The following is a 12,877-nucleotide window of genomic DNA, read 5'->3' as shown; positions in this document are numbered from 1 at the left end:
AAAAGGTTTCCTGACGCTTAAACCTATATTTGATATTAAAAAATTTCTCTTCTTTAGAAACGCTTATCTTGCCAATGCCAGTCTACATTTGATATCCCCTCTACTTCGGCCATCATCAGTTATTTTGTTACCCATATACCAACACTCATCTACTAGTTTCAATCTCTCATTTCTCAATGTAATTCTCTCAACATCACCTGTTTTAATTCGACTACAGTCCATTATTCTTGTTTTCTTTAGTTGGTGTCTATCTCATATCCTCCTGTCCATTCCGCTCAACTGCTGTTCCAAGCCCTTTACTGTCTCTGAGAGAATTACAATGCCATCGGCAAACCTCAGAGTTTTTATTTCTTCTCCCTGGACTTTAATTCCTTCTCCAACTGTTGCTGTGGTGTCTTTTACTGCTTGCTCAATGTACAGATTAAATTACATCGGGGTAGGGAACAACCCAATCTGACTCCCTTCTCAACCATTGCTTCCCTTATATGCCCGTCAACTCTTATAACTCCCATCTGGTTTCTGTACAAATTGTAAATAGTCTTTCGCCCCCTGAACTTTACCGCTGCTACATTCAGAATTTCAAACAGAGTATTTCAGTCAAGAAATACGAAAGCTTTTTCTAAGTCCACAAATGCTATAAACGTAGGTTTGTCTTTCTTTAACCTATCTTCTACAAGAATTCTTAGGTCAGTCACTACTGCCTCGCGTGTTCCTACATTTCTCCGGAATCCAAACTGATCTTCCCCGAGGCCTGCTTCTACCAGTTTTTCCATTCTTCTGTAAATAATTCGTGTTAATATTTTGCAGCCATGACTTATTAAACTGATAATTTGGTAACGTTCATACCTATCAGCACCTGTTTCCTTCGGAATTGCCGGCGGTGGTGGCCGAGCGGTTCTAGGCGCTACAGTGTGGAACCGCGCGACCGCTACGGGTCGCAGGTTCAAATCCTGCCTCGGGCATGGATGTGTGTGATGTCCTTAGGTCATTTAGGTTTACGTAGTTCTAAGTTCTAAGGGACTGATGACCTCAGAAGTTAAGTCCCGTAGTGCTCAGAGCAATTTGAACCATTTGAACCTTCGGAATTGGATGTATTATATTCTTCTTGAAATCTGAGGGTATTTCGCCTGTCTGATACATCTTGAACAACAGATGAAAGAGTTTTATCAGGGCTGATGCCAAGGCTATCTGTAGTTCTGACGGAATGTCGTCTACTCCTGGGGCCTTGTTTTGGCTTAGGTCCTTCAGTGCAGGGTCAGATTCTTGTCGCAGTATCATATCTCGCATGTGCTCTTCATATATGTCCTCTTCCATTTCTCTAATATTGCCCTCAAGTACATCTTACTTCTATAGATCCTCTATGTACTCCTTTCAGCTTTCTCTTCTTTCTTGGGACTAATCTTCCATCTGAGATCTTTTTACTCAAACAGCTGCTTCTCTTTGCACCAAAGGTGTCTTTAATTTTCCCGTAGGCGGCATTTTTCCCCTTGTGATGTATGCTTCCAAATCCTTACTTTTGTCCTCTAGCCACCCCTGCTTAGCCATTTTGCACTTCCTGTCAATCATGTTTAGACGTCTGTGTTCCCTTTCACCTGCTTGATTTGCTGCATTTTTTAATTTTTCCTTTCATCAGTTAAATTTCATACCTCCTGTGTTATCCATGGAAGCCCACTAGGCGCAGTCTTTTAACCTATTTGATCCTCTGCTGCCTTCACTATTTTGTAAGATGCCCCTTACATGAAGTCATTAAAGATCACCGAACTCACATTGAGCGAACAGTAGGGCTGAAGAAAAATGACTGACAAGGCACAATGCGTCTAGTAGAGGGTATAGTATGGACGTATTGGAATAATTAATGTTGGGTGATGGTTTTAAAGTAATTCACACCACATGAAAACTTTGTGGAAATGTGTCGATTTACTGGAGGCTAGTTTATCCCAGGGAAGTATTCAGAGTTGACCATGGTCGGGTGGCAGCACGCGGCTGGGGAGCAGCGAAGGGAAGCGACAATAGGCAGCTTAGGGAAGCTCAAACTCTGAGAAAGCTGTAACAGGACGTGGCCTCAAGCTACCTTAAGATGAGTGACAGTGAGGGAGTGGCTGACCCCATGCTGGTGTACCGGGAAACAGACGGAGAACTTGTACACCTGTTGATAAATGTCCGTCGTCCTGTTTTCAGTGAAACATGCGAGAAAGCCGCGCAAAGCTACAGTGCAGCGGTCAACAGAGGCCAAAATATGCGTGTTTGTGACTATAGCAACTTCACGCTGAATTCACGATCCACAGAGTCTGAAGTAAATCAGATGAAGAGCGACAGAATGAAATACACCAGTCTCCTATGGGAACGTAGGACCAAGGAATTTGAAGTACTCTCCTGGGAGTCAGAATTTCGGAAAAATTGGTGTTTCATGCAGATGCTAACCTTGATGAGTGGCCTGGGAGGAGCTAAATAGCAGAAGTCAAGAGGAACAGAAATTTTGTGGGAATTTGTTCACTTCCCCGAACAGGCATTGGTCGGCACTGGGAAGCGACGCATAATTAACGCGACTTGCGCTGCAATTGGCGTAAGTGATTTTGCTGGAGGGGGAAACCGAGGCTAAGAGCGGACTGGCAGAAGTCTCCATAGAGGTCTTCCTTTCCCAGCTTGCCAAGAGTGCGGATGTGGCGTTCTTTACTCAGTTTGCCTGAGAGAGAGTGACCATCTCTGAAGTTTATGACTTAGGAAACGGAAAGATTGAGCTTGGAGATAGAAAGTTTTCATTCAGCTATGTACTGAATAAGATAGCTAGAAGTGAACAGAAGAGTGCAACCTTGCTGGCCGACGTCCGCACAATGACGCCGCCCCGCCCCGCTGAATTCGGTGATATTGCGCCCGCTCTGGCTTGAGTTAGGCCACTGATTAATTTGTTGGATCATGCCGGCAAAGTTTCCACGGGGTTTCATGGGTTGTGTATTGTAGAATTCTTCTTGCACTTGCATTACGCCTGGGTCACTCGATAGGAATTAATTTTGATTTATCGCGTTTTACTCAACGTAATCGCAATTTATTCCAACTGTCTGTTAGGAGAGTCATGTAATGTGATGATTGAAGGTCGTGAGTTAAAATAAATTTGTGCTAATCGACTGCATGTGTTTTCAATCAGGTAGTTGAAATCCCAAGTCACTTTCTTAATTAATTTTATGTTCAACATTTGCATCTGGTGTTCAATAGCTGAATATAACATCAATTTGCACCCCTTTTTAATTAAAAGGGATCAATTCTGAATCAGTTAATGTCACCACTGCCACCGCAGTTCAATCAGGAGTCGCAGGGCCTTATTACTTTCTTTGCATTATCTGATATTGCGGCAGTTTTGCACTCTCTGTTGATCTGTTAGTCAATTAGCTGGGGTGAACACACGCCAAAACCAGATAAGTGACGGGTGGGGTGTTATAATTTCATTTCTGAAAGATACCCATTCGTTTTCCACTGTATTCCTTTCTCCTATTCTAGTCAACTGCTGCCTAATGCTACCTCTGAAACCCTCAACAACCTCTGGCTCTTTCAACTTATCTAGCTCCCGTCTCCTTAATATTCTACCTACTTCAATTTCTTTAGTCTTAATCTACAGTTGATAACCAATAAATTGTAGACAGAGTCCACATTTGTCCCTGGAAGTGTCTTACAATTTAAAATCTGGTTCCGAAATCTCTTTCTTTAAGACGATGAGGTGACAACCTTCAGATATTCATAGAACAAGCCACATGGAAGGAAAATTACCAAGTTAGTTTTCCGGTCAATGAGTGCTGAGGTGTAGTCGATGATGTAGCTTAGGTCTCCTTATTTAGAATGATAAGGGAAGGCAAAGGAACTGGGGTTGAAATTGATAAAATTTGTAGTGCAACGATGTTGTTAGGAACTGTATGTTAGCCAGTAAGCAAGTGTCTCACCTATAGCAGAATCGGCGAAAGACGTTCCCTGACAGTTGCAGTAGACTTGGTTTGGCTGCTTCTCGCGTCTACCTCGACCAGTTAGGTAACTCGATTTCGTTTACGTCTCTACGGCAACGCTGCTGTGTCAGTGTTGTCGCATGTCTATAGACGGCTATTGTTTTCGCCTGCAGCCGTTCGTGCTTTGCAGGTGAAAGCTGGCAACAGTGCTGCCACCTGTCAGCTACTTTTTTCGGCGAATCTGCTAAAACTTACATGCTACTTACCGAAAAAAGGTATTAAAAGTGTTAACCGTTAGATTATAATCAAGCGAATGTGACACAGTGGTCAGACATTAGACGCTCAATCGGTAGGATGGCGGCTCTAGTCCGCGTCCAGCCATCAACAGTAACATTTCCCATTCTCTATCTAAATTGATTAAGGCAATGACAGCGATGGTTCAATGGAATGGTTCCTACGATTCCTATGTCTGAAACACAAGGTTCAGAATGCTTGCCAGTACAAAATACAAGAGCGTCAATGTTTTGTGCAAGGTGTCTGATATAAAACTGGTATACCTTCCGTACCAGTTAATTATCTCTTGTCGAATTGATTGAGAAGTGGTAACATTGCCTCGAAAGTTGGCTACACTGCATTTGATCGGAAAGCTGAGTGCAGCTGTGGGTTTGTGTGTCAGTTGTTGTGAGAAGCTTATATTGTTGAGTTGTTTCAGAAATGCGGTAGTTTGCATTAGAGCAGCAAATTGATGTTTGCGGAGTGTTACAAAAGACAGGCTCCATAAAGGAATATAAAGTAATGTTTCAAGTATCGTGCTAGGAAACTCCCCACGACCACGACTATTCGAGATGTGCACAAGAAATGGTGCGCTGTAGGATCTGTTCGGAATGTGCAGAGGAATTGGCGACAGACAATGAGGAGCCCTGAAACTGTAGACGAAATTTGCATGAGCATTATGAGAAGCTCCTGAATGTCGATAAGGAGGTTATCGCATCAGGTTGGTGTATCTTGTGCATCGTGTCATCGTGTATTAAAAGGTATGAAATTAAAAGCCTATCGTGTGAGTGTGGTGCAAGAGTTGAAATCTGAAAACCAGGAAGAAAAGAGGTCATTACTGTAACTGGCTGTTAACATCAACTGCTTGCTTTACTTCTTGTCAGATGAGGCCTGGTTTCATTTGTTAGATTATGTAGACTCCCAGAATTGCAGACACTAGCTGCAGGACAACCCACATATTCAGCATGAAGAACCTCTCCACTCAGTAGATAGGTTTTTGGAGTGTGCTGTCCGGCATGCGCATTTGAAGTGTGTTGTGCGGCATGCGCATTATTGGCCCCATGCTTTTCAGTTACACCTTAAACTGTGCCAGATATTGAGATCCTTGACTCATTCTATGCACAATTAACAGATGTAGATAAGCTGTATGCAGTATTCCGACAAGATGAAGCAACCGTGTAATGTTGTTGCATTAATTTGTTATGAAAGCGGTGCTGATAGACAAAAAAAATGGCTCTGAGCACTATGGGACTCAACTGCTGAGGTCATTAGTCCCCTAGAACTTAGAACTAGTTAAACCTAACTAACCTAAGGACATCACAAACATCCATGCCCGAGGCAGGATTCGAACCTGCGACCGTAGCGGTTTTGCGGTTCCAGACTGCAGCGCCTTTAACCGCACGGCCACTTCGGCCGGCTGATAGACAATAAAAGCGGTTTAAAAGCAGTGAGCTGTCTGGGGAAGTTAACCTTGCATTACTGCGCAACTGTTTCATCAGATATCCAGTCTAGCTTACCAAATTCCCAACCAGACTAACATTAATTATAATCTTTTAATAGTCATACGACAACCGGTGATATATATATATATATATATATATATATATATATATATATATATATATATATATATATAAGAGAATTTAATTAAAAAGAAATAAATCAGTTTATATTTGGAAATTTATTTTAACATTGATCATTGAAATTTCAGCATATTAAACTTGATTCATAACTAAACTGGTGCCTTATTTAGGATTGTGAAAATGTGAGTTTGTAATCTTACGGAACACATCAACTATGGAGCCAAGATTGGGAGACTGCATACAACACTGCGTTCATAAAATAACACACGAAGAACGTTGAAACATATGCAAGAGGAAATTAACCACAACCAACAGATTCAATTTTCACCCAAAGAAGTTACGTTCGTAGCGCAATCCTGTCCGTCATGAAATTACCGCACATTGATATACTAAATCCACACTAACTCTCTGTGAAATCCTCCCGAAAAGAATAGCTGAGGGCTACTTTGATGATTACACCACATGCTTCACGTGGTCAACTTGGTTTACTCCACAATAATTTTGATAATTAAACTAAATTAGATCGAAAAGTAATTTACAAAAGAAAAACCACGAACTGGTTACTATCGTCTTATTATTAACCTGATGGGTCAAACAATTGTATAAGCACGTGGTACTGGTCTCACAAAGTACACCCTACGTGGGTTGAATATAAAGAAAAGTTGCTATATTGAAAAATATTGTCAAGACGAGACGTTATAATCTCACGCACATTCGCATTTAAGATTGATGATCTTAGTTAGAGTTACTGATCAACACGTGGTTCCACTTTACTCACAAAGTAGTGACAAAGCAACTACCGGAAGACATTCTGAACTTCACACTCGAATTACACTGCGTTGCAATTTATGATAACATTAGATATTTTAGGGCTAAACCTGAAATAAAGGTGATTAAATTTTCAGTTAGGCTGAACTTAAGAAGTCCATTGTCCTACGGACTTAGCAGACACGCGCTTAGCCGGAGATCTTACCACTTCAGACGCTCGCCGCGGACAGACTGACCTGCTGGGCTCCTACCTAGCGTGCTTCACAAATACAAACGGAAGTGACCAGAGAGGCAGCTCCCTATACCAACATGACAAGGGACAGACAGGACCATACTAAGAATAGGAACCTCTTTGCTTCTAGAAAGCGTAGCTACCTGTTCAGACGTTTGTCCTACTGTTCTCCAGCAGACAGGCTTGTCTGCTACCATCAAGCATGCAACTAGAAATACATTTGCTCATTCATCCTCTCACACAGAAGGGAAGGGAGATGACAGTATCTTATCATATACAGTATATAAAAGAAAGCGGATGTAGGTTCCGTATGAGACTGTGTGACATGAATTACATATAAACTGTGTTTTAAAGTATAGTAGTGTGACAGATCGTTCTTGTTTATGTGTAAAAGTAACACGTTTCACTGCTCAGTCTTCTCCCAGATAGTCAGAAACACCACAGTAAATGTAGAAGAGGAATTTATGCCGTAAATGACAACAGATTTAAGAAATTAACATGAAAGGAATCCAACAGATACCTTTCAACCGCTCACACATCCAATCAAAGTGTTCCCTGAAGACAGACTTGCCAGTAGAGGCCTCTGGTCCCCGGACTTAACATTGTGTTCTTTTTATTTATGGGCCACACTAGAAGGCATAGTGTTTGCTGACAATACTCGAATAATAGTTAATCTTAAACAGAACATTACTGGAGAAGTTAACATCACACCTGCAGAATTACAGCGTGTTGCTGGTAACGCCATCACACAAAGGCAGTGATTCCTGGATGTCCATGGCCACCACTTCAGCATGACATGGCCGGCCGAAGTGGCCGTGCGGTTAAAGGCGCTGCAGTCTGGAACCGCAAGACCGCTACGGTCGCAGGTTCGAATCCTGCCTCGGGCATGGACGTTTGTGATGTCCTTAGGTTAGTTAGGTTTAACTAGTTCTAAGTTCTAGGGGACTAATAACCTCAGCAGTTGAGTCCCATAGTGCTCAGAGCCATTTTGAACCAGCATGACATACAAACACGTAACTACATGTTTTTCAACCTTACTATTATCTCTTTTAGTTAGTTCATTGTTAATTGAATATGGGGCATGAGGCACACCAGTTTTATGTGTATTTGCATACCGTTTTAATGTAAGAGAAAACTCTTGTTTTAGTTTAGTTTTTCGCTGCCCCTAGATCGCGGGGTCCCGGATTAGATTCTCAGCCGAGTCGAAGACTTTCTTCGCTCGGTGACTGTGTGTCTGGGTTTCCTAATCACTTCATCTCATCTTCATCGACGCGCAAGTCGTCGAAGTACCGTCAAGAAGGAAGACTTTGCACCAGGCAGTCAGACAACCCCATATAGGGTCTCCCGACCAGTAATGCCATGCGATCGTTTCATTTCAGAGTGACTCGTTAACACTGGACGACTCTGCAAACGGACCAGAACCGGACAACCACACATAGAAGATAAACAAATAGGGCTCAGACAGCCAGACACGTGCTATTTATCGGTGGTGATTCATCCGACTTCATGGAAACTACGAGCGACCGGTACAGATAACTTGGGCACACATGTGCGATCTGGAGACAGATCGTTTCGATCTGTTGCTAGTATGTATGGCTCTAAAAGTGGACCCCACATTATACATTACATGTTTCCATTCTTCGGCAGTTCAGCTTTTTCGAACTTTATATCCCCGCAGCACCGAATCTTTCTTTTTATTCATCTTGTTTACAAAAGGATTGTAAGTATCAGTTACGTCATCAATGTCTTGTATCAACTGTTCCCGGCACATTGCTTTGGTGGGGACTGTGTTCTCCGGACACATATTAAACTCAGTATTATCTTTAGTCGTAGCAGTCTTCTAGACGCACATTAGACTTTGCAGTCATCTTAGTCGCAGTGACGTTCTTATTGCAGGACGCCAAACTTTAGTGTGTGAGCAGTATCGTTCAGAGCCCAGCAGCTCTACCCCGTCATTACAGGGTGTGTGCTGTGTGTAGCCGGCGATAAGAGCGCGATCAGTGCTGTGCTGTGGCAGCAGCAGCAGCAACAACAGCGGGACGCTTTGAAGATAGCGACGGAGCCGAAAGTCGACGCTCCCGTTCCCACAGCTTGTGTGCAGAAGGGAAGGCGCGTCGCGACTCGTAATTCGTCGTCGGTCTCAGTGACGTGTGTGCCTCCGACTTTCTACACATCCTTACTCATGAGAAATGCACTCTGCGTCTACGTCTACATAGATACTCCGCAAGTGAACTCGGTGAACCATCTTTGTTTATGGATGTCGAATTGTAATACATCCAATAGCTACGAAGTGATGTGAAGTGGCAAGGAAAAATAAAATTTGTTATAAGTAGGGCAATTTTTGGGAAAACATTGAGGACGTGTAGTGAATCTGTACCGCAGACCACGCAAGAAATTTTCTTGGCTACTGCTCGATGGCATGGGATCTTGGGAAAATTCCGTGTTCCCGGGAGTATTTTACTTTCTTTTGCTAAGCTATTACGGTGGCGCAAACAATTCTTTTGTACTATCTGCATATTTTCTTAAATTTGATTTTTTTACAACTGCATTAGTAAACAGTGTACGCAGGGTGCTGTAAGATTCCCCTTACAGACTTTAGGACCTGTAGAGGGGATTTGGATTGGAACCGATGTCCGGAAATGTACCGTTTCCGTGCCCAGGCGTGACCCATTACTCGCTTGATTCAAATGGCTCTGAGCACTATGGGACTTAACATCTTAGGTCATCAGTCCCCTAGAACTTAGAACTACTTAAACCTAACTAACCTAAGGACATCACACAACACCCAGCCATCACGAGGCAGAGAAAATCCCTGGCCCCGCCGGGAATCGAACCCGGGAACCCGGGCGTGGGAAGGGAGAACGCTATCGCACAACCACGAGATGCGGGCTATTACTCGCTTGCTTTACAATTCCACTCAGTAATAAACAAAGAAACGAAAAGGAAAATTAATCAGTTTTCACAAACACTGTTGTTTACAGTTAAACTTAAACTGTTTTCGTCCTTTTCAAAGGAGGTTTAGCATTCTAATCCACTACAAGTATGGTTCGAAGCGGTGACCACCAAGTTCGGTGCACACTTTGTACCTACGGATGATGTTGTTACAAACACGATCTGTGTGTCTGAAAACTGTCTTGAAGCGACCACAACTCGTGTCACCACGTTTTCTTCTGTCTCTACAGGAGTCTCACAAACCAAACTCTTCCTTGGACCCCAGAGGAAAAAGTCGAATGGAGTCAAATTCTGTGATCGCGGAGGCCATCCGATTGGACCACCTCGGACTTTCCATCAGTGTTCAAATCGTTGGTCCGGATGTTCCACGTTTCCAGACTTATGTTCTAATTCAAAATATTGTCTGCTCAGTTCCCTCTACAGGTCCTAGAAGTTTGTCAAGGGAATTTTAGAGCATCCTCTATACAAAATTGAAGTTAATGTATAAACACCAAAATTTAACAAATGTTTGAAGACGATCCATTTAAAAATATTAGCTGGAACTGGCCCACGGATCCAGGACTTTATGGATGTCAGGCTGATACTCTATTACTTTTTCTTCTCTCTCTCTTCCTTCTTTGTATGGAGAGCGAACGATAAACAGTTCCCACAAGAGGACCAGAGAAGCTTCTGCAAAGTGTTGCTATGAAGGACTGCTGGGTAGATCGGATTACTAATGGTGATGTGCTGAATCAAACTGGAGAGAAATGAAATTTATGGCACAACTTGACTAAATGAAGTGACCGGTTGCCGCGCGGGATTAGCCGAGCGGTCTCAGGCGCTGCAGCCATGGACTGTGCGGCTGGTCCCGGCGGAGGTTCGAGTCCTCCCTCGGGCATGGGTATGTGTGTTTGTTCTTAGGATAATTTAGCTTAAGTAGTGTGTAAGCTTAGGGACTGATGACCTTAGCAGTTAAGTTCCATAAGATTTCACACACATTTGAACGTTTTTTGAAGTGATCGGTTCGTAGGACACGAAGTAGTTAATCCAGTACTGAAGGGAGCGAGACAAGGTTTGCCTAAAGTACGCTGGTTCAAATGGACGCAAGTGTCAGTAGTGAAGCAGAGATGAAGTTCGCGCAGGACAGGTGGCATGAAAAGCTGCATCAAATCAGTCTTCGGACTGAAGAGCACAACAACAACCTTCTTTCATTCTTGAAAACAAATGACTTCCAGACTGTTTCTCTTCGTTGCACGTCAAGATGTCTGTGATGAGTAATGCTTTGCCTTTTCTAATTGTGAAATGTGGCGTATTTGCTTTTAGTCTATTTATTGCTTTATTTTTGCTTCCAGGCGAAAACCTTTCTTCCGTTTTTAACATCATCTCTATCTGAATGTTCGATGATTTGTTCTGCGCTTTATACATACAGTGATACCGAATAACGCCATTGGGTTGGAGTCCAGTTAACGATGCATTTTAAACGACAATGACGGCTACACAGACACCCCGCTGCCGCAGTGAAGGAAAATTATTATTATTATTAATATCATTATTATTATTATTTTTTTTTTTTTTTTTTGCTGACCCTGGTGAAGCACAGTTTGTTCTAAGGCAAATGATAGGTGCTCCACATGGTTAACAACTGCTAAAGATAGGAAGTAGTTTTGTCAGAAAAGGGCCCTCATAATTTAGTAGCACGGCGCACAAAAAAATTAATTTATGAATCTGGTGCATTTTATAAAAATTGTCACATAACAAACAGGCAGTTGTTAAGTGCAAGTCTACGTTCACCACGCAGGTACCCACTCTATACCACATCATCTGAGTCATCAAGTAAAAGTTAGAATTGAGAATAATAGTAAAGAATTAAATTCAGAAAATTTATGAAAGAGAATCCCCATCCTTCCAAGATCTGAGATGATGTAGAATTATAACCTCGTTAAAATATTTTCGCTACGTTTTTGTTTTAAAACGAGTGTTAGGTCTAGCTTAGTTCCTTTTGTATCATTTGCTTCCTGGCGCTTCTCCTATCTGCAGGAAAAGCAGAAGGTGATGTTGTACAAGTTAGATTAATTACATATGATCCAAAGTTGAAGTACTTTTTTCACATGACTAATATTTGGTGTCTCAACCTTGCTTTTAAATGTGTTTTTCAAGACTGTAATAGGTGAGCGAAAAATGACGCTGTTACTAATACGGTAATGTTATTGATCGTCCGCCATTGCTGCAGCCTCAAATTCACGTTTTATGATCAATAAGAGAACATGTGAAACTTCCTGGCAGATTAATCCTGTGTGCCCGACCGAGACTCGAACTCGGGACCTTTGCCTTTCGCGGGCAAGTGCTCTACCAACTGAGCTACCGAAGCACGACTCACGCCCGGTATCACAGCTTTACTTCTGCCAGTACCTCGTCTCCTACCTTCCAAACTTTACAGAAGCTCTCCTGCGAAACCAGCGCACACTCCGCTGCAGAGTGAAAATCTCATTCTAAAAGAACATGTGTTTATCGAAAATTTGTTTTGCAAAGTCCGATCTATTTAACTGCTACGCAATGCAGATACTAGCGTTGAAATAATTATATTTTTTTCCACGGTTACGCATCATTCTGTTTGTATCGGACCAACGATCACTGATTGTGTCGATTTTTAAAACCACTTCCGTCATTAAGATAATTCAGTCTTTCCTTCTTGATAACCACATAAAACAAATAACATTTAATTACTCACAAAAGAGACGGAGGAACTATAAATTACAGGATCACAGCACACACAAATGATACGATTTACAATAGTGTTCAATTTGAATTATGCTTAGACAGACGATAGTAACATTCCTTGTAAACTTTTCATCCTGACACACCACGCATTCAATGTGTTCACACTACTGAGGCCTTTTATTCCATGTCGTGCGACTGTCCTGGAATGTAGTTCTACGTCGTTTCTAGCCTTCACAATTCACCATCCATGGATCAGCCTGTCCCATTTTCGCGATTAGATTGAACCAAGGATATGTACGGCTGAAGAGTATGTTATTGCAACTACACATCAGTTCCAGCTGTAGTTCAACTACGCGTGGCTGGCATAATTTTGCTAATATTCATTTCTAACACGTCTCGCTAGAATGGACAGTCGTTTCAGGTGAAAAAGCTTAAGTGAGACA

The sequence above is a fragment of the Schistocerca serialis genome, chromosome 2 (genome assembly GCF_023864345.2).
Source record: "Schistocerca serialis cubense isolate TAMUIC-IGC-003099 chromosome 2, iqSchSeri2.2, whole genome shotgun sequence".
NCBI lineage: Eukaryota > Metazoa > Arthropoda > Insecta > Orthoptera > Acrididae > Schistocerca > Schistocerca serialis.
The sequence above is the reverse complement of the archived record's forward strand: the minus strand, read 5'-3'. Positions refer to the sequence as shown.